Here is a 26,437-nt window from a genome sequence, read left to right as displayed (position 1 = left end):
CCTTAGGATACTACTTTGACCTAAATTTGACTACTATAATATCATTGGAGGGTAAGGGAGCCAGCATGAGGGAGGCATTGTAGACAGAGCTGGGCAGGACCTGTAATCCAGGTTGCTTAATAAATATTCCTTAAACCAATAGAACAGAGCACTCCTCAGTCATGTATTTTTTCGTATTTTATGTAAGACAAACTTGGAAACTGGCAAATCAATTCCTGTACAACTAGAACGGGAATTCCACAGAATTAATGCCACAAGAAAAATTAAGAAACTAACATTTATCAGCAACAAGTTTCCAGAGATCGAGGTGTTGCTTTGGCCCTACTCTTTACATACATATTGCATATGAAATAGAATTGCAGAGCCATTTTTGTAACAGCTGTGAAAGATGCACTCTCTGTATGAGAGTGTTTCCTTTGATGGCCTGTCATTTTGGTGAAGAGAGGTTCAATGCACTTAAGCTCCTTATGTTTCTTACAGAGGAATGCTCACATCTGTCAGTAATCACATAAATATTATCACATGGCTGTTAACACAAAATGGTTAGGACCTTATTAGCAGTTCTCTTCTTGGCCTCTCCTTTCAAGGAATTATGAGAACTCATTTACTTCATACGACTTCAGGCCAAATCTTCTGTACAAATTATCAGCCTGGATTCATTAGCCACTTTAAGGCAAAAAGTAACATAATCTAATTTTTTCATATTTTGTTTTAAAAACAGCAAAAAATCCTAGATTCTCATCAAAAGCCAATAGACTCCTGAATGGCTCCAGGTTTCAGTCTATAACCTGAATATAGAAATAGCGTTCCAAACAATCTGGGGAGACAGCTAGAAACAGGCAAGGGTTGGGCTCCATTCCTCCTCCTAGGTTGATCCTGATGCAGGATCAAGCTGTGGGAAGGTAAATCTGGTAGACTCTTTCAAGGAAGAAGCTACATGAAAATTTAAAATTGTCATGTGAAAAAGCATACAGAGTCAGACCAGAGTAAATCATACTATCTTTATCTCTGTATGTATGACAAGACAGATCATATACACTTCTTAGACTTCCTTGTATCATGTGTGCTGAAAATCTCACATAGAGTGAGAGTTCAGATCGTGCTGAATATGAGTGGCTGATATATTCCCATCCCACCATCACCATCTGACTGCTCTTTGGATGTTTCTTTTAACTACACACAGTTTATTTGTATACTTTTTGTGTGTGTGTGTGGTTTTTTGTTGTTTTTTCTGGGGAGGAGGCGTTTTGGTTTTTTTTAAACTTTCATCCATGAACAGGTACCTTTCTACATTTGTATTAACACAGAGGGTTAATAATTTATGGCCTGTCTCTTAAGGAGTCCATCTGCTGTTCAAGAGCCTGTGTATCCCTATATTTTCCATTTCAATTAACAGCAGATTCCTTCCCAAAGCTCTTTTCTGTGTCCAGTACTGCAATCTGAAAATGTCCAAAAATGTAGCGCATAACAGCCCCTGAGATCCCTCCCAGAAAAGCCCTAAACTAGCAAAAGGCAAAGCCTTTTATGGAGTCTGGTACCAAATTTGTTTAAACACAAAATCCAACAAAACCAGCACACTCAGCAACAGTCAGCCCAAACCACCCCAGCTGCCAGCTGGCACCAGTTCCAGCGGTTCCCCGTGCCTGCCATAAGGCCTGCAGGAGGAATGCAGCTCTGCAAGAGCCTTGCTCCCATACACGTGTGGTGACCCACCTTCATCACACTTCTACCTTACAGCCCAAGATTTCAAAATGAGTTGTCCTTGCCCAGGTCTTTTGGCACTGCAGAAAAACAGCCCTCGCTATCATGCTGTTTGACCATTTCCCTCTATTAAACCACTTCTGAAGAGCTGGGCTTTGACTTCACAGGCAGCTCAGTGAGGATGCAGAGCCTGGTAGGCTGAGTTCAGCCCAGAATGCGCACTATACCATGATACAAAATGTCTATTTTTTGTCATAAGTAACAGCCATCTTGAGGTTTTTCTTTTTTAATTTACAGAAAAGGAATCTTCAATATCAGGCTAAGCAGCTCTCCAAAAGAAAGAAGGTATTATTCACTTAAAATAGTGAATGATAGTTTAAAGGTGTGCTATTCAGTTGAATTAACGATTGCATTTACATTGCTTCATTCCTTTAATATGATGCAACAATGGTAATGACTAACCTTTTTGCAGTTTAATAGACCTTGCAACTGCAAGATGATCCCTCTTCCATTTAACAAGCCCCTTGTTATAGCTTAATAAATCTGGTTTTGCTCTTTGGCAATTCTCATTAAAACGCCTTGGAAGGTACTACCATTCACCTATAGCCTGATTTTCAGAGGACCTGACTGCACACAATTCCAATTAAAACTTTCTGCACTCAACATTTCTGAAAATCCAACACCAGGAAGGCAATTAGAAGTTTCCAACCTTTCCTCATCTATAGGGTAATGTGCAAAATAATCAGGGTTGGATACAGTGTAACTTAAGAGAAGGGAATCGTGTTAAAATGCTAACGTGGAAACCTCAACTCATCCCGTTAGCGTAGAAAAAGGCAACCCATCATTCTTTGTCAAGTGATGGTAGTGCAATGGACGATACATACATAACCATCTGTTGGCAGATTAGGCAATAGCAGAGTGACTTTCCAGACTGCCAAATGCCTGCTCTTGTTCAGAACTTCCTTGGTTTTGTAGGCTTACTCTCTTTACTACAAAATAAAATACAACACTTCACATTATAGAGCACCCTTCATCCCAAAACACTCTGTGGACTGTGAACCCTCTCACAGAACTATGAGAAGTTTCAGGACTGAGCACTACATAAACATAGGACTAGCGGAGTGAAAGGCAGCACACTGCTGCAGCCTGCTCCACAGATGTCTCTCATGCCGTATTCTTGGTTAAGGACATAGAACCAAACTCCTCCTCACATCAAAAATGCTGCAAAACTTCCAATACACATACAGCTCTGACAGGACCTTAGTTTGAAATATCCCTTCCCCAGAAACTAAGCTGCAGAGGACCTAGACTGCACCTATTTCAGACATGTGAAGGGCCTGTGTCCCTCACAATAGGAAAAAATGGTAAGGTTACATGCCATTCTGTGATGCAGACCTAACAGAACCATCTTGTATCAAAAAGCCCAGTAAACAGTGTAAAAAATAACTACACAACAAAAAAGGAGAATTTAATATAAATATTGAAAAGATCATAAGGCAAGATACTGATTTTACACCAGCATCACAACAGCGCAGCTCCACCAACGTTGAGGATTTCCTGTCTTCAGCATGTGCCAGAAAAATTACAACATTTTCCATAGTCCCCTTTCACACAAAGATAAACACTAGAGAGTCAGACTTCTGATGTAAAACTGATTGTCTGCTCAGCTCAACGTTTCCCCAACACATCACTGTTTGGATATTTATTTTACTTCTTTTAGGATAAAAAAAATAATTACCACATTAAAAAAAGTCAGTGCAGATATCACAATCAACTCGATGCCAACCATGTTCTCTAGCCTTCTGCAAAACCTTCTAATTCACCAGCAATTCAGTAAAGAATCAGCATACATAGATCAACGAGGCACAAGAGCATGGATATTACAGACAGGTGTGTGGTTTTAGCAACAGATAATAAAGGGAGAACTGTTTTTATTGAGTGACAAGGAAGCAATGATAATGGGCCAAACTCTGTACTTGTGGATTTCAGTGAGCATAAGCCCCAAGAGAATCTGGCTCTACATCAGTAACATATGACTGCTGCAAGCCCATCGTTTCCAGCAGATCCTTAACCAAATGCCTAAACCTGAGGAAAACACCATCAGGGCCAGGGAGGCCCTGATCTTCTAGTAGCATCACACAGAAAAGATATTCCTGTAATTCCCCCCTTTCATCCTCACCTCATGAGCTTCCATTCCCACTTGAGTATCGTGGTCAAAAACCTGGTGCCTTCTGACTGCCAGAGCTCCTTCCAGGCCCTGGGATCTTCCCCGACCTTCCTCCCTCACCAGGGCTCCTTCCAACCACCATCTTCTGCTCTCTTCAAGTCTCTGGGCACTCTTCTTACACAGCAGCTGCTCTAGTTCATCTGTATTTGCCTCACACTGCAGACCTCTTCAGGGCACCATTGGCAGATACACCTCTTGCCCTACCCATGCTACAGCTCTGTGCATCTGATAGTACACCTGATCTTTTGACTCCTTTCCGCTGTTCTTTCCTTATGTTTCAGACCCGGCTGCCTCTCTGCTGGCCAGATGAATCATCCAATCCTTTCTGGCTTCTACTGTGTCTGTACACAACGTAATTTGGCTATTGTGGAAGAAGAAACCCTCAAGTTCTTTGAGGATTTTAACGAGAAGTAGGTTTCCTTCTTTCACTCTAGTAACAAAGTGGCTGCAGTACATGGGAAACCTCAGGAGCTGCACGAACAGATGGGGAAGCCTCTCTCCACCTGAGTGCTGTGCAAGCAGTCTATCTCCACACCATCCCTCTCTTCATCAACTCCAGAGCAAGGAGCACAAGCTCTCATCCTAACACCAAAGCACAACTTCATGCCAGCAGCTTAACAAACCAGCCAACTCAAAATAATTTCTAGCCAGCACGAAGTTATTATTGGAAAACAGAATTACAAAAAAAGGCAACATTTCATTCAGACTGAGTGATCCTAAAGATCACTAAATCAAATTCTGCACAGGCTAGTATTACTGCACAAGATAGTTATTCCCTCCATCAACACAGAAAGGAGAAGTCCCACAGTGATGACATTTTGGGATTTGTAGGTTTTTCCACTGCTAGCATAAACCACAGTCTCTGAATACATTCCCACTCAGAAGTACCACCACACCCAGACTGCACGTGCAAGGCTTTTATTGCATTTAATTTTACACAGAGAACCATACACAGCACTGTAATTTGAATACTAAAAGTGGATAGTTTAAGTGTAGTGCAGAAGTGGAAGTCGCAAACTGGATGCGTGTAGGACAGTACATACTGAAAGCTGTTTTTATGTACTACTAACAAAGTAATTCAGTCTGAAACAAGCTTAAGCTTAGAGTTATCTGGAGCCCAAATACTCTTTCTTGGCAGTTGTACCTAAAGTACCGGTAAGAAAGCCTCAAGTTCTGATCTGCCACCCCATTAGCTGTCAGCATGCATCAGTCTTCAGCAGCAATAAAAGCCATGTGCCACAGAAAGCACTCAGGCGGACACTCCAGTGCTGAATCTTTAGGGCAAGCTCTGCACAGGTTTCTAACAAAATCAACCAGGATCCTGAAGAGCTACCATCATTCAAAAATGTCTCATAGCACAAACACTATCTTTTGGTGCTGTTCCAGGTAAGATTCAGCCAAACACCATAAATCCTTACATGGATTTTGCTTAAGGTTGGGACACCAGCCTACCTGCCCTGAATGTGGGGTGTTTATTTTGAAATGCTGCCAGGCAAGTTGGCCTTACCAGCACAGAAGGATAACAACTCAGTGAGACTGCACTGTCAACACAACAGTGGTAGCAGCTTCTTTAATGCTAACTCAAAACACACCCACAACTTTCGAGGATAGTCACCTCCCAAGAAATCATACTCACAGTCCACTTGGCCATGCACAGCACAAACAGATAACATTGCTTAACGCCACTCAAAACATAAAACAGAATCAGCCCTCTTAGAAGCACAGTTCACAGAAACACCAGGTTTAAGTTACCACTTTTAAAAAAAAAGAAATAGAACAGACCTTCAGTCTATGAACATCAAATAAAAGTGTACCCGTTAACACAGGCCAAAAACTGTCCCCAACTCTGAGCAGGAGCACACTGGTATTCACAAACAGGTGAGGCTGCTTTGCCATTTGAACTCTTACCTTTTCAACACTTGGGAGATTAGATTCATCAGTAATTTAAACACTGGACACAGTACACAGCCATAGGCATTTTTTTCAGTCAGCAAACCACTAGAGTGAGTACTGAAAGGCCTATTATGAAGGCCAATCACTATCCTTTTCTTGAATGACCACATGAAAATCGGTGACTGTTCCACAATGGATTGAAAGGGCCTTTTGTCTGAAGGAAAAGGACAAGGAGTCACAAAGTATTGCAGATTCATTTGTAACTCATGGTTTTTGAAGAAACTGTATAGCTTCAGTTAAGAGCAAACCAAGAAAAGAACAGGCTTTGAAAATGTTATGCCACGACCCTTTCCTACTATGTATATGCAGAGCATATTTTTAGATTAGTCTCTTTTGTATTACAAAAAGATGGGCAGGCATTCTATATTATTGTTGTTTCAAGAGAGAAATTTAAAACACATACAGACTTTTGACTTTATTCCAAAACCCTAATTAGGGTCTGCAGCACTATTTGCCTTGTCTAAACAGAAAATGATCAGAAGCTTTTTTGGTACAAGATCTAGTAAAAGTATAATTGCATTGGGATAATAAGTGAAAGCATTGTCACTGTTGCTTAATAATCACTTTAGTAATTGAGCAAATTTGCCATCACCCATAAAGTATATGGTGGCCTATTCAACAAGGAGACATTTTTTATATTGAGAAACTAGCATTTGACTCTAATTTTGAAGTCTGTTTCTGAAGTCTCTCACAAAAAAGGGTTGATTACATCTGCTGACGACTTCTCAGAAGTAAGAAATGTTTTACTTCTCCACTCACCCCAATCACATTTTCAGGTCTCGGGTTTTACACGCAAATGCACACACCCCCAAAACGGGATTTGCACACATGACTTCATTACAGAGTTTCTGAACAAGCTTCACATAGACAAACTTTCAGCAGGAAATACAGTGGGGGCTAATAAGCAAAACCAGATTTCTTCTAATCCATATCCAAAACTAGGGAATTACTGCACTTCCATTCAGAAACAAAAGTCACAGCTGTCAGACTTGCCCTCTTCATCCATCTGTTCCATCCACGTACTGTGAAACTAAACAGTCAAAAAACGTCAGTTTTCACCCTCCAGCTTCTTGCCACATCCCAGAATTTATATTCCTTGTGCTCCCACAACCCCTCCTGAAATCAAGCAATATATTTTGCACACACCATTGGTCAAGGTGCCAATTGGATTTAGCTCTTCTGACCACCCTATCAAATTACATCAGGCAAGAAGCTGGTCTTTGGCATGTTACAAGACAGTACTAGCAGGACCAAAATCTTTGCTGCGGGAATCACCCACGATGACACTTTCAGATATATATCGGAAGTAAAAGTCCTGCCATGCCAAATATACCCCCAAGGTAACTACATACCCCATCATCTCACACTCTGTAAAACATACGCTTATAGTCCTCAGGACTGTAAAGAGAATCTTGCAAATGGAAAGTAGAGGCAAAACAACGCTGCACCGTCTTCTTGAAGCTCGAGGTGCTCAGAAACAAACAGGGCAAAGAGATGTGAACTGCACAGCCCCCTGCTAATCTCTGAAGTTCAGGACCAAATTCTTTGATATAATAACGCTATGGAGTGTTGCTTTCAAACAACTATTAGCAGGGGAAGGTGCCCAGTCTAAAATAAAGGCACTTTGCTATCAAAGTTAACTATTTCACTACTGTTCATTTTTGCACACAAAGGAGAAAACTGTGAGAAAGCTGGTGAAGCATCGGAGGAGGGAAGAAAAGGCAGGAGGAAGAAGAGAGAAACTGAAGGATTGGGACAGTGCAGAAAAACGTGGAGGATGGAGAAGACAATAGCACCAGCCATAGGTATGGAGTCATATTTCCCCAGAGTAACATGGACAATAAAATCCTTAATATTAACTATAAGTTAACTACAATTAACAGTTAACTATAAGTTATTTTTCTTCCCTTGATCTTTGTGCAAAGCCTCATTGCCCTTGGGTCTTCTGCTCCAAATCGTTACGCAGCTTTACTTTTATCCTCCGGTGCACAGTGAAAAGTGGAGTTTGACCTTTCCTTTAGATGTGTAAAGCAGCACACCAGATTGTTTTGAGAAAATGACTGAGGATTTTTTTTTATGCTGCATGACTAGCATTACTTAACAGTGTCCAAAGACCTCTAAGACATGGGCCCTGAAAACGTACTAGGAAATACAGTCTCTAGAATGACAACAGAGGCAATGCGTGTGTGTGAAAAGGAACACAAATATAACAGCCTAGGGGAATTAATACCAAATACAGGTTGCCTACAACTGCTGACAGGCACAGTTTTGGTACTTCCACCATTGCTAAAAGAAAACTCAAGGAAAATATAAAACATATTGCAGGCCATCGGAATCTTGTTGTGCTTTCTCTTAAAAATAGGCCCGAACCGATTTCGGTTCTGGACAGGTATTTACTTAAAATTTGGGAAATGGCGGAAAGGTGTCCCAACATAGCCTCATTTCCATTTCTTTGAGCAAGAAGGACTAGATAAGAATAACTGATCTAGATTCAGAACCAAACCTCCCTCAATGCAGAAAGTACTTGGAGATGCCTGTGTTCAATTTTTAGGCTCATTACTGTATGTCAGACAAAACAGTAACTCTCAAGCACGTGTTCCTTCTCAGGCATCTGCCTGGGCATAAGGACTGTGGAAACAGACCCCTCACTTAAGGATAACCCTGAGAACATTTTGAAGGATACTTAATTTACTTCATCTTAATCATAACACTTTCTTATACAGTAAATTTCCCAGAGTTGTGACCTTACCTCCTTACATGTTTATACAGCATCTGACACAGTACAAGCCTTATCTTGATTGGTGTCTCATTACATTTAACAGATCCTACTGTTCTCATAAAGGGCCAAACTCCTTCAACTCCCATAACACAATTAGTGAGAGAACAATCACAGCCTAGCAGCAGTGTTCAGCTCCAGCAGGTTGTGATGGCGCCTCACAAAATTCATCAACCTGTTCTGACCTGGAAATCATTCTGCATTTACATGGTCTGACTGCGTTCACGGAAACGATTGTGGCAAGGGCGCAGTGTCCTGCTCACAGCAGCTTGAAGACTCTAGTTAGCGGCATTCAACAGGTTACCACCCAGGATTTCTTTCATGGCCAGTGCAAATATGTTCCTAGTTAACCTTGACATTCTACATGCAGCAGTCTTTTCCACTTTCTGTTTAGAAAGTTTTTAGTTTACCTTCCTTGAACCATCACATTTTGGAAAATGTTTTATGACTGCATCAGGAGCTCAAAGAAACCGAAGAAAGATGCTTTACACATACACTGGTAATTCAAATTTAAAAGTTAACAGAAAAGAATTCCCACAGAAGATCCTTAGTTGCCTTGAAGCACATTTTCAAGCTGGAATCAACCAAATCAATCCAGGGGAATGTGACCTGGAATGAAACAGATGGATTTTCTGTGGTGCCTCTTAGCTCTCCTAAAGAAAATAAATCTGGTAGTACAAGTGATTCTCATCTCAGGATGATGAGGCTGAGGGTGGGGAAGAAGCTTACACTATTCATTTTCAGCTCAACAAAGGAAGCATTGCATTCTGATAGAGAATAAAAGAATACTGCCAGCTACTACTGCTTATCAACGAATTCCACACCTAATGATTAAATTTTTAACGCACAGTAGAAACAGACAACGAACGTTAAAAAAAGCAAAACAAAACAAAACCCCAAAACCTTATCACCTTAGCAGTCTTTTGCCTTGGTGCAGATAAAACAAATCCTCAAACGGGTGGATTTGTGCAGAAACAGTAGCTAGGGCACAGCAACCTTCGCCCCTACCTTGTGGTATGTCAGCACTCGCAGCAGCGTTTCACAGCCCATGCAAAAACGTAAGAGCATTTCAGGAACAAACGTACCGCTGGCTCAGCGCGTCTGGCCGCGAAGACAGCCGGGGATAAACGGCTGCGCTCGGAAAGACCCGGCTCCCTATTCCCCAGGTGCGCAGTTAATCATTTATGACCAAAGCTGTTACTGAATAGCCTTGAACAGCACAGCCCAGCACAGCCCAGTTTCGGCTCCGGCGGCGCCTGGGGGCTGGCGGAGCGGCGGGAGAGGGCGAGCCGCAGAGCCGGTCCCAGCGCACGCCGGGCGCGGTCCGAGGGCCCGGGGCCGGGCCCGGCAGCGGTCCCCGTGCCGCCAGGAGGGGCCCCGCCTGCCTCCGCCCGCAGCGGAGGGTCTCGGCGCCGGGACCCGAAGCGTTAGAGCGGCGGGCGGGGCGCCGCGCGGCACCACAGTAACCGTCCTCGCTCCCCGGCACCCCTCGGCAGGAAACTCCCGGCGGGGCCTCCCCCGCCCCTCGCGGGCCCGCCGCCCCGCGCAGGTGCCGCCGTAGGGGAGGGTAGGGCAGGGCGGCGCCTTACCTGGTAGCCGTCGGGCCGCAGCAAGGCCGGGCCGCCGCGGCGGAGGCCGGGGAGGAGGCTGCGGACCCGCGGGGCGCGGCGGCCGGTAGTGGGTCGCGGCTGTGGCACCGCCGCCCGCTCGCGGGGACACGCCTCGCGCCCCTCCCCTGCACGCGCGCGCCGCCCCGGGCCCGCCTCAGTAACGGCCGCAACGGCCCCCGCCCACAGCAACGGCGGCGGCGCGCTCCCCCGGCCCGCAGGGAACGGCGGCGGGGCGCTGCGCGGGTGAGGGCGCGGGGCAGGGGGGCGGAGAGCGGCGGCGGGCCGGGGGCGAGGGTACGGGGCGAGGGTACGGGCCCGGGGGGCGGGCGCTCTGCCGGGACGCTCGGCAGCGGGGTTGGTGAGCTGCTCGATGCCGGCTCCGACAGCCACAGCGCGTGCCGTGTGCTTCCTGGGTGCCGGCCGGGAAGAGTTATGTGGGACGGAGAGCAGCCCCCCGGGTTCCCGTGATGTACTTCTGCAGCGGGTTCATAATTTATGCGTGCCCCTCTTGCCACGTACAAATAAATGCCTGAGTCCTCGTGAAAAACCTGTTCAAGAACTTCTCACTAAGCAAAAGGAAACAGGCAACATAAATCATTGCTAGCACGTGAGTCTTCCTATCTGTGAATACTCGTGGCAAACAACCAGAATATAAAAACTTACCGCAAGTTTTTCAGTAATCAATGTTTTAAAATACCACCTAAAAGCTCCAAAGAAAATACATAGTGAGGGTTGTTAACCCAAAGCTAAAGGAGCAATAAATAACTATCCACTTAAATTTAAACACTAGAATGTGGAGGTACAACCGCACACTTGGCACTAAAAAAATCAGACCAAATTTTCCATAAACAACTGTAATTGGATTTACTATCAGTATCGGTGTCTTACACTATCATCAGCATTTCCCTTAACCCAAACACTTCTCATTTCTGCTAGCAATGTGAGCCACAAGTACTGAAAAATCATAGCATTTCCTCTCAAAATCGTTGCATACCTCTCTTCCTGCCAACGCAAAGGAGACTCCCTTGGTCATAACACACCTCTACTCAAACTCCCTACCCTCAGCCGGAAAACTAACTTCTTACACCTTCAAACACAGTTTGGAGGCAGCACTTGATCCTTATTATTTTCAACCAAGGATTCCCAAACTGCAGCACGGAAAATAATTCAAGGTGAGACTTATAATAAGTACGTATCCAACCCACCCTCCAAACCAGGCAGACCTGGCAGCGTTTCCTCGTGGCAGGCAGGCGGGCTGGCAGAGAACCACCTCGGTGTGATAGCACGCGGTTCTCTGTGATGGCGGTGCCCAAGCAAACCTTGCTGGGCAGTTTCTACTCTATTCAGTTGCAGTGGCTTCATGGAATGAGTATCTATCTGTTCAATGGACTCGTCCACCTGCTGCAGAAAGCTGGGCATGAATTAGATACTCAACGTTATGGTGAGGCCACAGATTCAGAATTAACGTTTCATTTGGAATCCTGTCTTCAAAACTATTCAGACCTTCAGTAAATGCTGGTTTATTTTAAACAACGTAACTTTGAATGTCCAGGCTTGTATTTGTGTTCTCAGAGTGCTCTTTATAGTATCGCTGACATTTATCTGCACCCTGAGCTGTATGAATTTTGCCTGGGAGTTTTGGAAACGATTCTGAAGTTCAAGAGAATGGTGCATTATATTCATAAAGCAAGGGTGCCGCTGACCTTTCAGCACAAGAGAATAGATGTGAATCATGGACCTGAGACTCATCTAAAGGAACACAGTGGAAACACATCGGATGAAAGGCTCTAAAGGCTTTACAAATTATATTTGGATGAGGGAGAGCAGGGAGAAAGAGAATGTGGGAAAAAGAAGAATGAAAAAGGATCCTGCTGTTTAGCTCATGCATAAACTGTATGTGCTCAGCCAAAGGTCACTCCTTTTATTTTCTCATTAACTTCAATGACGGTAGACGGTATATGAAGAACAATCTAAAAATAAGAACAGCCAGAAATAGCTTAGGTTTTTGTGTGACAGTGTAGTGGGAAGAAAAACCTCAGCTGCAACTTCATTCCATATCTTTACTTTTGACTTTTTAAAAAGTAGTGACTTAAAGAAAGTTAATTATTTAAGATAAACTGTAAATTTACTTTAAAAAGTTAAACAAAAATTGAGTGGTCTACTTTTTATGTATTTTCCAATAAAGTTTTTGTACCCTGTGTACACTGAAATGAATTGCTTTTTTTTTTTCCCATCCACCACTGTTGGTGAGAAATGGTGTGTTTGGGCAGGTTTGAGGATGAGTTGTCTGGGTACTAAACACAAGTGAGGAAAACACTAAGTACTAGGCTGAGTTGTAAACAAATAGAGAAGAAATAACAGCTTTGGGAAGCCTGCAGGTGCATGCAAATGCTGGCACAAGGAAATTGTGCCATCCACAGCAACTGAAAGTAGAGGCCGGAATGGGAACATAGAAGGGATCATGAATATTCTGCAGTGAGGATCATGAATGGCTGCCTCAAACAAATCTTCAGGAAACAGGAGCCCTTCATACAGAGACTGAGGCAACATCTGCCAACTTTTTTCTAGGGAATAAAGGGCCAATATCTAGAAGCTGATCTCCAGACAAGGTGCCACAGATTCTACATCAGTGTTGAAGGAGTTTTAGCATTACTCCACCAGCTTTTTAATTTTTGCAGCAAATGTGCAAATCTGCATTGACTTGCAGTATATTTGGCTGTATGCTGAGCCTACATTTTCAAAAAGAGGACACCAGCTGCCCAGAGTTTAGTTCTCATCTGCTGCTAATGCCAAATAGCAGTATGAACCTTATGGTCAACACATGTTGCAGTGTTCGGTTCCTCTGTAGAGGTTATTAATTGATAAAGGTAAAATGATAATCAACAACAATTAAACGTCCCAGCTGGAATCTTTGGGCTATATTAGAAGTGACAAGCCCTGGTCAGAGCACTGACTTTGGATTTTGCATTAAATCCTCAGTTCACAATATTTCCTATACAACCGTGGTCATATTTCTGATGTGATCACAGACAACTCATTTAATTTCTCTCGGCCTCAGCTGCCCATCTGCAAAAGAAGAAAGGAATTTCCAAACCTCAGTGTATATGACAAAGATGATGAGATACTCCAGGTGTAACTGTACAATGTAGTAACTTTGGCAGTAAAGGTGCCTTAATGATACCTTGCTCTCTTGCAACCTCCCTGTCTCCATCCTGGCACTGTAATCTGTTATTCTACTCAGTTTGTGAAACTTTCCCGCACACCAGACCACTGAAATGACCTGGGCTAAAAATACTGTCCCCCTTTTCTTTAAAGATTTTTTTAACTGAGATCCAGTTGATATTGAAGCTCCGGCAGCTGGTGACCTGTCATGAAAAGGACCTTGAAAACTAACATGTCATATTCTAACATCAGATAATGCACTGCAGTAATCCAGAGGGATGTCACAACATGGCCTTTATAAATTCATTGTTTCTGAAGGGGAAGAACACACCGCCACACACGAAATGGGTTTGTATCTTGTGCCACTTGATTACTATTGGGGCTAGGGATGGAACAGGAACCAAGTGAATGCAAAGGCAATAAAATACATCCCTGTGTAATTGTTCTGTCTCCTTGCTTCTTCAGACACCTACGGCTCCCACAAGATTGCCAGACTCCACAGCTTCAGATACATCAGTAACACCACGGCAATCAGTTTCACACTACTACCCGAAGCAGGTCACTGCCATTTTTCCTGGCTTACAGATAAGAGACAGCAGCACAGAAAGAAATGGTGCAGAGAACTTCCCAGCTGCAGAAATGAGGCACAGGTCTTCTGAGTCCTGCCCAATGCACTAGCTACAAAGCCTCACCTCCTGCTATTTGGTGAGGCCCGTTGCCTCACCAAAGGGACTGGGTGCCATGTGCAGCGACAGGACTGGAGACCACGGAGCAGGGAGGACAGGCATCTGGAGGGGAGCTGAGGTGTGTCTCTCTAAGTATGTATTTGTTTGTCTCTAAGTATGTATTTGTTTATTGGTTTCAATACCAGAATCAGTGATTAAAAGTTTGTTAATTGGCAACAAAATAAATCAGTTGAAATTCCCCTGGCACAAGACTGTTTCTGGCTCGCAACGGGGGGAAATTGATTCAACACAGAAATTTGGAAATAAAATGGTACAGTCACAGTGGTCTGGCAACAGATCTGAGGGTGAAGATACGGAAAACAGCAAATTACGTAGCTCATGTTGTACAGCAGTTGCTAATCTGGGGCATAAACATAACACGGGTCTTTTATGCCAGGAGAAGGGCTGATAATAACATTTGATCTCGGCTTTTGTTAACTGCAATTAAAAACTGCAACGTTAAAGGAAAGAAGTTCAAAGAGAGGCACCAGAAGTGATTAACAGGGATGTGTCTTCAGGAGGTAGATGTTTACATGCTCGGCTTAGGAGAAAGCTGCCACGCAAAGACAAGACAGAAGGTCCTTTCAAGGGACCTGTGTGGAGTCATAAAGAGCATTATATAGAGTATCAACATGGAAAGAAGAAAAAGGAGATTCATGATAACTATAAAAAATTCTGACAGTCAGTCACAATGGACCAAAAACCTAGAGAGGCTGGGTTTCTACATGTTATCAGCAGAAAGTTGTATTCAACATTCAGAAAATTTTTAGAAGTAGAAAAGCCCCTGCATTTGCATGTGTGATCCCAAGCAAAAAAAATCAAGGAAGACAGCTTTTTTGGCTCTCAGAGCTACAGGTCAAATTCAGAAAGGATAATTCACAACCCACACATAAGTTAACGGCCATTATGTTTGCCCAGACAAGGCCTGAATTTGATTAAATGGTTACAAGCACACAGACTATATACTTTATAAACAAAAATCTGGTTTGCAATGAGATTATTTATATCGAATTTCAACTGCTGCTCTGAGATCTCACATTTCGTCAAAAATAGTGTCCTCAAATGACTGTGACAGTCGAAGTACAATATGCTAAGAAAGATTTTTATTTTTACTTTTTTAAAGATTGGCAAACAGGACGGTTAAAACCTAACAGAAACATGCAGTTGAAAAAAGAACCTAAGCATTTTCTGATTCCAGAAGCAATGCAGCAGTATCTTGTGGTGTCTAAAGTTTCAGAGTGAGTGGACTTGAACAGGGTGGTAAACACTTAAGAATGACTACAGTTTGAAAACAAACAAAAAGAAGCCTTGAGCTCACTCTTGTAGTAAATGGGAAAGAAGTGAGGGAAAGCTTGGCAAAAATCAGCATAATAGTAGGCTTATTGTTGAATCTGAAAGCTTCATTTTCCAACAGCGTCCCTTTTCTGGGAAGCTGCACAACCACTCTGAAAGCGCTTTCTATAGAGATGATAAATCTATGGTGGAGATTTATGCACATTCAGATTAAGTCAGGAAATCAGTAATGAAAAGGATAATTAAATAGAGAGACAAAAACCTAGAAGAAAAATTACCAAGAGCCCCCAAAACAAACACGGCTAACAATACACCATGATATATCAGGTCCTGGGATTCAGAATCTGACTTTGGCACCTATTCTTGCTTGAGCAACATACAGGGTGAGCAATCTCATCGTCTTCCTCACTGCGGTTCCCAGGACTCCAGAGAGGGGCACTCTGCACAGCAGCAGACTCTGGGCTGTAGCAAGAGTGTGTGAACAGATGAGGCTTGATATCTTTGGTCCTCCCATCTTAGGTGTTTCTTTTTGCACAAGCTCTTAATTCGTCAATAGGTGGAAAGGCATAGGAAGAAAAAATATTCTATACTTATACATGGGATTGTTTGAGACCACAGCCTTCCTGCTCCTGGGGGGGCATCCAAAAAGGAGGGGAAAGATACACAGACAGCTCTCAGTGACACCGGCCAACCCCCAAAAAGGCTGTGGTTGGCTGGAAGAGTTTCTGATAATGGCTTGCAGTTCCAGGATGTTGAAGCTGTGTTAACGCTTGTCTTTTGATGACTTCCACCATGCATTCAGGGTGCTGGTATGTGCTCAGCACTAAAGAAACAGCTGAAGAGGTACCTCCTTTAGTTAGCAGCAGTGGTAGACTTTTGCTCTGTGGTTGGACTAGACCCTGGGCTAAAGAGGCTAGTCTCACTGTTTAGCTTTAGGCATCCAACATGGGTGCCTAAGTCAGCAGCCTCGGTGCTTAGGTTGTCAGGGAAGCTATAGGTGTCCCACTGACTCTACAGGAGCCTTCAGCCCCATAATCACCAGTTAGGTGCCTGAAATTAGACTGTGAAAAACCCCAGTGCAGAGATGACCTAAACAGTCACAGTGTTACTTGTGTTACTTTGCTGCAGCACTTGCCTGTAAGGAAAACTACCCTCAGTAACCCAGAGGTACTCTGCCACTATCTGACTCCAGCAGCTTACTGCTTTGTGTTCCCAAAGGGCTTGGTCCACCCCCAAAACTCCAGCAACAAAAGAACAGGGAACATCCATTAGCTGGTAGCACTAGTAGGTTGCTGTCCTCTGTCTGGACTCAATACTGTGAGCAGAAAATCTGAGGGTTCATAAGCTAAATGAGAGCTTTTGAACATGACAGTCTCCATTTTATAACCAACAGCCCGGTCTTTCGAGACACAAATAAGTGAGGTGCTGTGAGAGCTGGCTCTTTTGACACAGAGGTCACTTCTGCCCTTTCGGCTTTACAAGATGTACAGCCGACGCAGAGTGTTGATGGTAAAGCAAACACACTGACTGAACAAAATTTAGTGAAAAAGCCCTTCTCTTTCGCATCACTGCAACTCTGAAACATGCAAACTCAGTACTGTGTCATAGTCCAGTGAGCAAACTACTCCAGCTTTGATGATATGGTATACAAATGCTGCAACTCTGTGAGAATCTTTAATATGTGCACCATGACTTTTTAATTAATTCTTTTATTTATTTACTAAATCTTGTCCCACTTCTCTAAAGTGGATTCAGTCCTAGTGCCTGATTAATCTCATGTGGGAGCTAAGGACAGACGCAGATGAAAAAACTTGACATCTAAAAGATGTAGATGTGCTTCCAAGTTTTGCAGTGCAAGATGATCTATAGTAGAAACTATTTACAACCTTTCTCCCACACCACTGGACAAAAAAAAAAAGTTCCACAAAAAGTGTGGCAATTCCAATTTCTACATAAGAGTTCTGTCCTAGGCGGTGTACAAAATGCTACTTCAGCCCTTGCCCTCTTCTCCTTTCTGCTAACAAGAGTAATTTACAACAGTTTGAAGTTTTTTCCACAGGGGCTGGATGAGTTTATAGATGGCAATTTACTTTCTGCTACTAGTAAGCCAGGCTCAGTTCAAACAATAGTCTTGAGGTAAAAAGCACCGTATCATTTACTAGTTACACAAATCAAGACAATTTCCCTTAAACACTGAATCTGATAGCAAAGTATTCCATGGCCATTTGGAGATGTATGGGAGTTTAACTGACACTTACATTGGTGTAATGAACGAGTGTGTGTAATAGGGAATGATGCAAACTAGGGACTACACTCGAGGGCTGGCTTTGCATATGGACATTACTCTGGTCTCCTTCACATCAAAAAAAGTCATCTGCACAAGATAATCCTAGCCAGAAGGAAAAAGAGAAGAGCAAAAATATTCAGTGCTTTGGAGTGTTGTTTCAAAATCTGGAATGCAACATGAAACTTATCTGGGAAGTAATGTAAATAATGGTAGTGGCACATTTAAATTATGATTTAACTACTGGAGTCAGGAATTTGCCAGTTGAGGTTATTTTTGTTGATACAGTGACATGTCTGACTATTTGAAAAAAGGGTTGGCCAACAGACAGAAACATATAATCAAGTTGGAAAAAACAATAAATGCAAGGATTACAGCTTTAGTCTTGTTACACAGCACGCAGGGAATTAAAGGAAAGTAGTAAAAAATAGATAACAATGACAGAAGAAACTAAAAGGTATCAAAAAAACAAGGGGTAACAAGGTTTGATCAATCAGCAGTGTGCTTTAGAAGTACAATGATCATAACAGAAAATATGCCAGCAGTGTGATTCAGAAATTACCAAGGTAACTTAAGGTTTAATTTGGAATGATGTCAAGCACAGATTTGGTTTGTCTCTGAAGAGACTCAAGTGAAGCTCAACATGGGAGACTTCAAATTCCTCAAAAGCAAAAGGAAAGTATCCCCATGCCTCTGTGCACTAGGAAAGCAGCACCTCTATTTAACAGGGAGAGAGTTCCAGCTCAGAAAGTGCCTCACCCATGGCTGCACAGGAAGGCTGTTTGAGAACCAAGGACAGAATGCAGCCCTCTAGCAGGACCCTACCTTATAGAAGCTGTTGAAAGTTACCCTAAAATTAAATCTGCTTAAACCAGCACTCTGGCTAAAACAAGAACAAAATCTGTCTAGGTGAAATTACTTGATTTAATGCACAAACACAGCTTGCTACTTTCAAAGACCGGAGAGGATGGCTCACGGGCTAAGAGAAGACAGAGCTGACATTAAAAGAACAGAAGACAAATCTGAAAAAGAGACACATATATATACACACACACCATAAAAAAAACCCCAACTTTGGGGTCAGCCTTTGTACAAGTGCCCTACTGTGTGTAACAGAGTTCAGACAATAGTTCTGTAGTCATGGTCCCCAAATCTTCTAGAATGTAATGAGCGTCCCATTTGTGGCTTATTTTATTATACAAGAATATCATTCTTTATTAATTAAAATCCTCAGGCTGGCTTCAAAATTTCATGAGAAAGATATCATTATTCTATGCCAGAGCACTTCTCCCTGAAGGATATGTAAGGAGTTAACTCACACAGATGCATATTGCTACTTATCAGCACTTCACTGCCATTACCATGACAGCAAGGCAAAGACCATTTTGTTCTGCCCCATTCCTCCCTCAGCAGAACTGCCAGTTGACTTCCAAATTCAGAATCTTAACAGAAACTAATGTTTGAGGCCAGATATTGCATTGTGTCCTAAAAGCTCAATCTGATACGAAATTTAATGAAAAGGAAAGGTGGAACAAAAGGCTGTCCTTTCATAAGGCTAACTGAACATTAAGAGGCTGATTATGCTGTTTGCAGTACAACATGCATAAAAAGAATCCAACAAAACTCAGAACAAGCATTTGCTGGGGTAAAATGTGCCAAAAAACTACCTGCATCTTCTTTTGCTGTTCACAGACAAGCGCAGGGATCAGCATGTTGCTGCTGCATGCAGGACATGTATGTCTGACAAGAGCATGGTGCAGCGAAATGACAGTAGGTTCATCAGGAAAGTGTGTAAAACAGTAAGTGGAGTGCACCAAAGGAGTAGTCAAGAACATGTAACATGGCAGCCATCATTATACTTCTGATCTGCATATCCAATAGATTATAAATATTAACATGACAACTGGTGCAGGAGGAGGCTGCTAGGGCATCAGAATTGCATTTTCTGATTTACTCTGACACTTTACACACAGTCCATGCCTAAAGAATAAAGAGCAGAGGCAGAGAATGCTACGGACAAATAACATAAGGAGTATGACTGCTTCCTAGCTGGTTCAGTCTCTTTATCTGGCTCTACACAGATCAAGTAATTAAGGAGTCCCTCTCACATAAAAAAATTCCTCCAACAGTCCCATTCACCAAAGCTGCATGAGTAAAACTACTGATACAAGTTCTCCCACCATTCCTGGGTAGAAACAATTAGGAGGAGGTAGAGAAGTCAGGAGAGCAAGGCTCAGTGAAACAGAACTCTGGCACAAACAGGCTAGAAAACAACTGGAAGGGTAGGATGAGAAGACAGAGAGGATGCAGAGGAAGCAGAACGCAGCAGGTCTTACTTTCCTGGAGAAGAGGTTCAGTGTGTGTGTGTGAACATCATGAAAGATCCAGATGGTCGTCTTCACCAAACAGTGTAGTTTGCTCATGTAGGTCTTGGAGGACACAGTTACCAACAACCTGTTCCCTCTTGTAAAACTTGTCATGTCATCCGCATTTACCCTGCCGAATTGACCACAAAATAACAAAGTACTTAGCTGTTCCCCCCATTAGTCCCAAACATTATATAAGCTGTGTTTTGTCTACAGCAAAGTAAGAGTTAATTTCCCCATAGGAACAGAGGCAGATAGAGAAAGACAGAGAAAGAAAGCAAGAAAGGAGACAGAGCAAAGCTGCAGGCTGCAACAGTTATGCCATTTGATTCCCAGCTTTAAATAAACCCTTTGAAGTAGAACAGGTTTTTTATGTTAAAAAAAGCTCCTTTTCAGTATTCATCATTGTTTATGGTTGCAAAAATGACTCCACTTGAACTCTAAACTGGATACTTAGTGTTGAAAAAAATAGCGGAAAATTTATGTGCAGACCCCCACCATTCCCACAGCTCCCATGCCACATCCAACACTTATTAGCTGCAGCAGTAATAAGTGTTACAGTAACAGCTGACATTGTTTTGCAGGCACAGTTCAGAAACTTCACCTTGATCCCTACAAACCACGAGCTGAATGGTATAGCTCCACAATTGAAAAGTCTGAATTAACTACAGAAAAAAATAATGTACCATCTTTGTGAACTTCACTTGTCAAAAAGATCTTCAAGAGCCACAGAAGAGAATATACCACGTGAACAAATAAACGCTGTAGCTGCTGAGCTGGTTTTCAAAGCACTCTCTTCTGTCTCCTACACCTCATGAAATTAGACTGTAAATATCAAGCAGAAGTGCAAATAACTTTCTAAATGGCGAATAAGTTTGCACTTACCTGAGGAAGTCTGGCAACTTTGCCAATCAAATCCACATAATCTATTCTTTTGTTAAAAACAGAAAGTTGAAGAAGAGGAGGCATGCCTAACAGAGCTCTCAAAATGATGGGTAATGTCCACAGAGAACAATGGGAGAACTTCGTTGTTATCTTCTACTGTATAGATCTTGCTTCAGTATTTAAAGGGTTCACCCTTGCCACCTATGAGATCTCCGGGACTTTGTAGATTGGCTAGCACTTAAATCTGTGTCAGAATTCCCAAAGTTTTATCTTCCCCATGAGAAATAAAAGGTCTGTGTCTACTATATACATAAATGGATAATGAAAAGGACCTCACCAAATGCCTGCTGTGTATTTGTGTTTCTGTAACAGCTGTAAATTAAGGACTGCAAACTTGACTACGTGCAATATCAAACCTTAAGTCCCAGAAGTATTGAGCTGTAATGAAACAGGCTAGGAAGCAGTTGTTAATTTTAACTAAATTATGTAAAGAAACAGCTGCATTTCCAAGAGCAAAGCCCCAAACAACAAAGTGATGAAGAAAAGACAAGCCTATACATATTTCTTCTAAAATGGCTCTATGAAGGGAGAAGATACCAGATTTAGAATAAAATCTAAGATAAAACTTAAAGGTACAGTAAAATGCAGTTCTGGTACTTGTTCCAGGGATACCAACAACTGGCTACAATCCCCTTATCGAAGCGTTGTGATTAACAAGATAGAAAGCTACACAGCGGTCAAGTAAGATGAAATGCTGGCAGTTAGCCAAATGTGGGTTCAGGAAGATATCATTTGTCATGCTCAGCATTCATTGCTATTGCAAAGCTGCTCTGAGATCAAAATCCTGATTGTAATCCATCAAACCAATAGCCACAGTGAGTCGAATGGCTGAGCAATTGTGACGACACAGCTGGCTGCAGGGATGGTGCTAGGAATTAATATGTGAAGCTGCTATCAGCGTGTAGAAAGCTTTGGATGAAGGGAAAAGCAGCATGGTAATTGCTAATAACCACAACACAGGAATGATATCAAACGGGTTATTAAAAACAAACCCAATCATGTCATGCTGATTTTTGAAGGAGAAATATTTAGGCCTGCTGCTCACAATTTAAACAAAAGGTGCGTCTACACATCTCTTCACCTGGTATGGGCAGAAAAACTTAGTTCTCTTCCCAGTCAACATCAGTCCAGGTCCATAGTGAGCAATGTGAGTGATTTCCCCATCACTGCCCTAACCCTAGTGCTTTCACAGGAACTAGCCTCCAGCAGCTACAGTCACAGGCTATATTCAGGGTGGGAGCATCGGGAGAAAGAATCAGCGTGGTGGACAATTCAAACTAACTGGAAACGGCCTTCGCAGGTGGGCAGTAAGAATGCCACCATCACGCAAAATTGATTTTGCCTGGGGCCACGGCTAGCACTTTGCCTCTATCTTGCCTACTAGACAGGCTGTGAGAGAACTACGTTTGTGGACTGTCTATGCAAAAGCAAAATCTGGCACTTTTGCCTCCATGAAAGCAGGATCAATCCGACATGCAGCAAGACTCTGACCAAACCCTGCTTAGCTTGCTCTGGTAAGTCACCTCAGAGAAGCCTTCAATGTGATTGAAATCCAGCAACAATATTCCCCGCTTTGGTTTCTGCTTCCTATTGCCTTTGTCACTTTGACCCTTCATCTCCCATCTGTGGGATTCTTGGCTTTAGTGTACATTTTTTTTCATCTAAATATAGCAGGTCTTCAGCCTTTTTGTCTCTCTACTACAACCTTGGCTGCCTTTAATGGCTCCTGCATGAAATTAGGCCTAGTTTGCATTCTAATCAACTTCGGTGACTTACGCTTTTAATTAGTCCTTAATATTCCTCCAATCTGCATGGATGGTGCATTATAAAGAACCCTTTCTACGTGTCATTGTGGTTTCAACTTGAGGGGAAAAAGTATTTCACAAATGGTATGGATACAAGAAATATATGCAATTTATCATAAACCATTATGATTTTATTCTCTCCAGCTGGAGCAGCAGACATGTTAATACGTTTTTCCAACTGAAAAAGTACCATGTGATTTATTATTCCATGAGGAGCAGGGGTCCGACAAGGCCCCTAGTTGGATACAACCTCTATGGGATTCTCAACATATTGTAATTGCTGGATCTGAGTAACCCCTCTCCAAAACCACAGTGGGCCTCTGATTGCCTTGCACGCAAAGATTTAACAGGTTAATTGACCAAATCATGCTCACTTCAATAGCCCCTTTGTGTTTAAGATTTGACCCACAGAAGAGCTCTGAAAGTTTAGAGCACAACATAAATGGTAAGTATTACTGGGTCACATTTTGAGGTTCAGAATCAGTTGTTACTTAATGTTTATTCAGGCAAACTTCCATTAAAGTAGAGCACTGAATCAAAACCCCAGTAAGGACCTCCAAATTTCAGCCATTATTAATCATTTGATGTATCAATTAAATGTAATGTTCTCTGACATCTTTTACTCTTGCCTGATTAAATATCATTCCAAATAAAAGATATTCAACCGTCACTTAAAAAGTGTGATTTATTGCTAGCCAACCTGCTCATCTGATAGTTGAATGAACTGAGAAGTTTCTATGAGGGTTCTTGAAACAATCTTTCATTACAGTTATATTTATTCCCAGTTTCTGACTGTTTGTATTTAACAATAATTAGAATGATCACTCCAGAAACGAGGTCTGGAAAAACACATATCCTAAGAATATTAACTCTGCATAAACCAGTGTTGTGGTTTAACCCCAGCCAGCTACTAAGCACCACGCAGTCGCTTCCCCCTCCCGCCTCCCAGTGGGATGGGGAGGAGGGGAAAAAAAATAAGGTAAAACTTGTGGGTTGACATAAGAACAGTTTAATAACTAAAGTAAAATAAAATAGGCTACTAACTAAGAAGAATAATAATAAAATAATAATAATAATTGTAATGAAAAGGAATATAACAAAAACAAAGATAAATAAAACCCAAGAAAAGACAAGTGATGCACAATGCAATTGCTCACCACCCGCTGACCAATGCCCCAGCAGCGATCCGCCCCTCCCAGCCAACTCCCCTGCCCCATTTATATACTGAGCATGACGTTCCATGGTATGGAATATCCCTTTGGCTAGTTCAGGTCAGCTGCCCCGGCTCTGCTCCCTCCCAGCTTCTTGCACACCTGCTTGCTGGCAGAGCATGGGAAACTGAAAAATCCTTGGCTTAGGATAAGCGCTACTTAGCAACAACTAAAACATCAGTGTGTTATCACCATTATTCTCACACTAAATCCAAAACACAGCACTGTACCAGGTACTGAGAAGAAAATTAACTCTATCCCAGCTGAAACCAGGACAACCAGCAACTGGTTTTTTCAGACATCAAGATCTTTTTCCATCATATCAGACATATGGTACTGACATTAAATATACTTGCGAGTGGTTCAGAGCAGTGGGAGATTTCTTCATGCTGATAAGAGTAGTTCTCTTAGTATTTCACATCTCTTACAAAATATGTTTTATTAAAGTATTTGTTTCCCACTTGTTATTTGGAATAGAAGAGTTAAGAGAAAAGCAGGGCAGTAACATTTTGCACCTATCATCTAAAACACTTGGTCCCATGAAAATAATACAGAAAAACTAATGGGCCCACTGCCATTAGTGCCACCAGGATTTCACCTTCTGTGCCCTGGCAACCTGGCAGTTTGCAACACCAGGACTAAGGGCATATTTGTCAGTCTCATGGTTTTCAGATATTATTTGCTTGGTAAAGTAAAGCATGCTCCTTGCTAGAATTTAAAGATGAAGAGACCCACCTCCTGTCAGCTGAGGAAGTGACATTTCAGCCAGAAAAGAGCACTTGAACTTCTTAACATCAGTGGTACAGGGTCAGATCACAGGTCTGACCTCAGTGTCTCATCTCTCAGAGTCACAGTCAGTAACTGATGCTTAGGAAAGAGTGTGATAAGAGAAAGTGCGCAGTGCGGCTTCTCCACTAAACTTTCCCAGTTTCCAGAAATGTGCAGCTTGGGCACCTTTCTTCTGGCATGGTGGAAATTATCAGGATCAAGATCTTAATCTTTCAGGGTTTGAACAAGGGAAATGCTGAACAGCACCTGAGTGTGTCACTTTATATGGGTGACAACTCCCAAAGTCCAAATAATTGTCTGGATCAAGGCCAGGCTCCTAAGCCCCTTGCAAAACTGAAACATTAAAGTTTGAGAGACACTGGGAGGAGGAGGACATTTTCTTAGTCTTGGCTGATTTTGCTCTGAGGCTGCCAGAGTTTGAAAGAAGGCAAGCCTAAACTGTGTTATGTTCTCAGTGTTTACAAAAGGCGTCTTTACTCAAAGGTATATTCTGGAGAACCACTGGGCCAGACTCTGGAGATCTTATTCTTTCTACTTCTGCAAACTTCAAAAGAACTTTAACAAGATTGTATGCAAGCATTATAATATTTCAGCCTAAGGTAAATGAAGCTCACGAGGAAAACTTACTTTCTGTTCAATCCTAAGAAAGGAAATAACCCAGCTTCTTACATCGAATCTAACCCCTTTGAAGGCAATTGACTTCAGTAAGGGAGAATTTTATCCCCAATTCCTGAACACACTAAATATATAATAACTATTGAATAATTATCTCTTGCATTGTTTCTTGGAATGCAGGGTTGAGAGACCAAAAGAAGTCTGGTCTTTGAGAGACCAGAAGTCTGGTTTGAGAGACCAAAAAATCCTTGTCCTGACAATCTTTTCTTTTGCTTTAACAAAAGCTGGCACTTTTGCCATTTGCACAAAGAAGATACGTTTCCTGTTTGCTGCATAGGAACTGAAGCAAGAAATCATGTAAATGCCAGTCAGCTGTCCTATCTGAAACACTGGGAAAATACATTAAAATAACTGAGCACAGTCTAGACAGGCTCAGCACTGTCTACCTCAAAAATTGTGATCCAGGCATACCCACAAGCATGAGATTGTCTTCAAACCGTAATATCTTTCAAAAATAATTTGTTTACCTTTTAGGTTTTTTGAGTCTTTGCTGCGATTCAAACACTCCCATGATCAATAAATTTTTTTACTAGTTTAGAAAAATCAGAAGCAACATTTCACCTGATCATATGCTGCCAAGGAGCTGGAACTTGTAGAAAAATATAATATATTGCAAAAATCAAAATAAAATTGTGAGAGTGAACCGTAACACCCATTTCAGGAAAAACTCAACTGAATCGGGGGGAAAAAAACCCATCCCTAAGCTAAGCATCCAAAAAATTAGAAAAAAATTAGGAAAATTAGAAAACCAGAAGTTTTATACTGTTGTTATTACTTGAACATTAACAATATTAAGAATCAGGTTTCTGTGAGAGCAAAAATGGGAATAATCTTGCCTATACTGTAGCATTAAAAGTCATATTAGTATAAGAAAAGAGATGGGAGGCAGAAGGGACTCCCAGAACAGACCTAGTC

At 42.2% G+C, this 26,437-nt stretch overlaps 1 protein-coding gene across 5 annotated transcripts in view; it reads right to left on the bottom strand.

Annotated features, from left to right (window-relative positions):
* SPATS2L (spermatogenesis associated serine rich 2 like) overlaps positions 1-26,437 on the bottom strand; it is a 124,326-nt gene that overhangs the window by 77,323 nt on the left and 20,566 nt on the right. For 2 of the 5 annotated variants that reach the window (XM_050900317.1, XM_050900316.1), the window contains exon 1: positions 10,247-10,310. The exons of 1 other annotated variant lie outside the window; for it this stretch is intronic. The gene's annotated coding sequence lies outside the window, so the exon portion shown is untranslated. 2 more of the 5 variants (XM_050900320.1, XM_050900318.1) reach the window with 2 other exon arrangements.

The sequence above is a fragment of the Gymnogyps californianus genome, chromosome 7 (genome assembly GCF_018139145.2).
Source record: "Gymnogyps californianus isolate 813 chromosome 7, ASM1813914v2, whole genome shotgun sequence".
NCBI classification, from domain to species: domain Eukaryota; kingdom Metazoa; phylum Chordata; class Aves; order Accipitriformes; family Cathartidae; genus Gymnogyps; species Gymnogyps californianus.
Note: the sequence above shows the minus strand (reverse complement) of the source record. Positions and strands in the feature narration are given on the sequence as shown.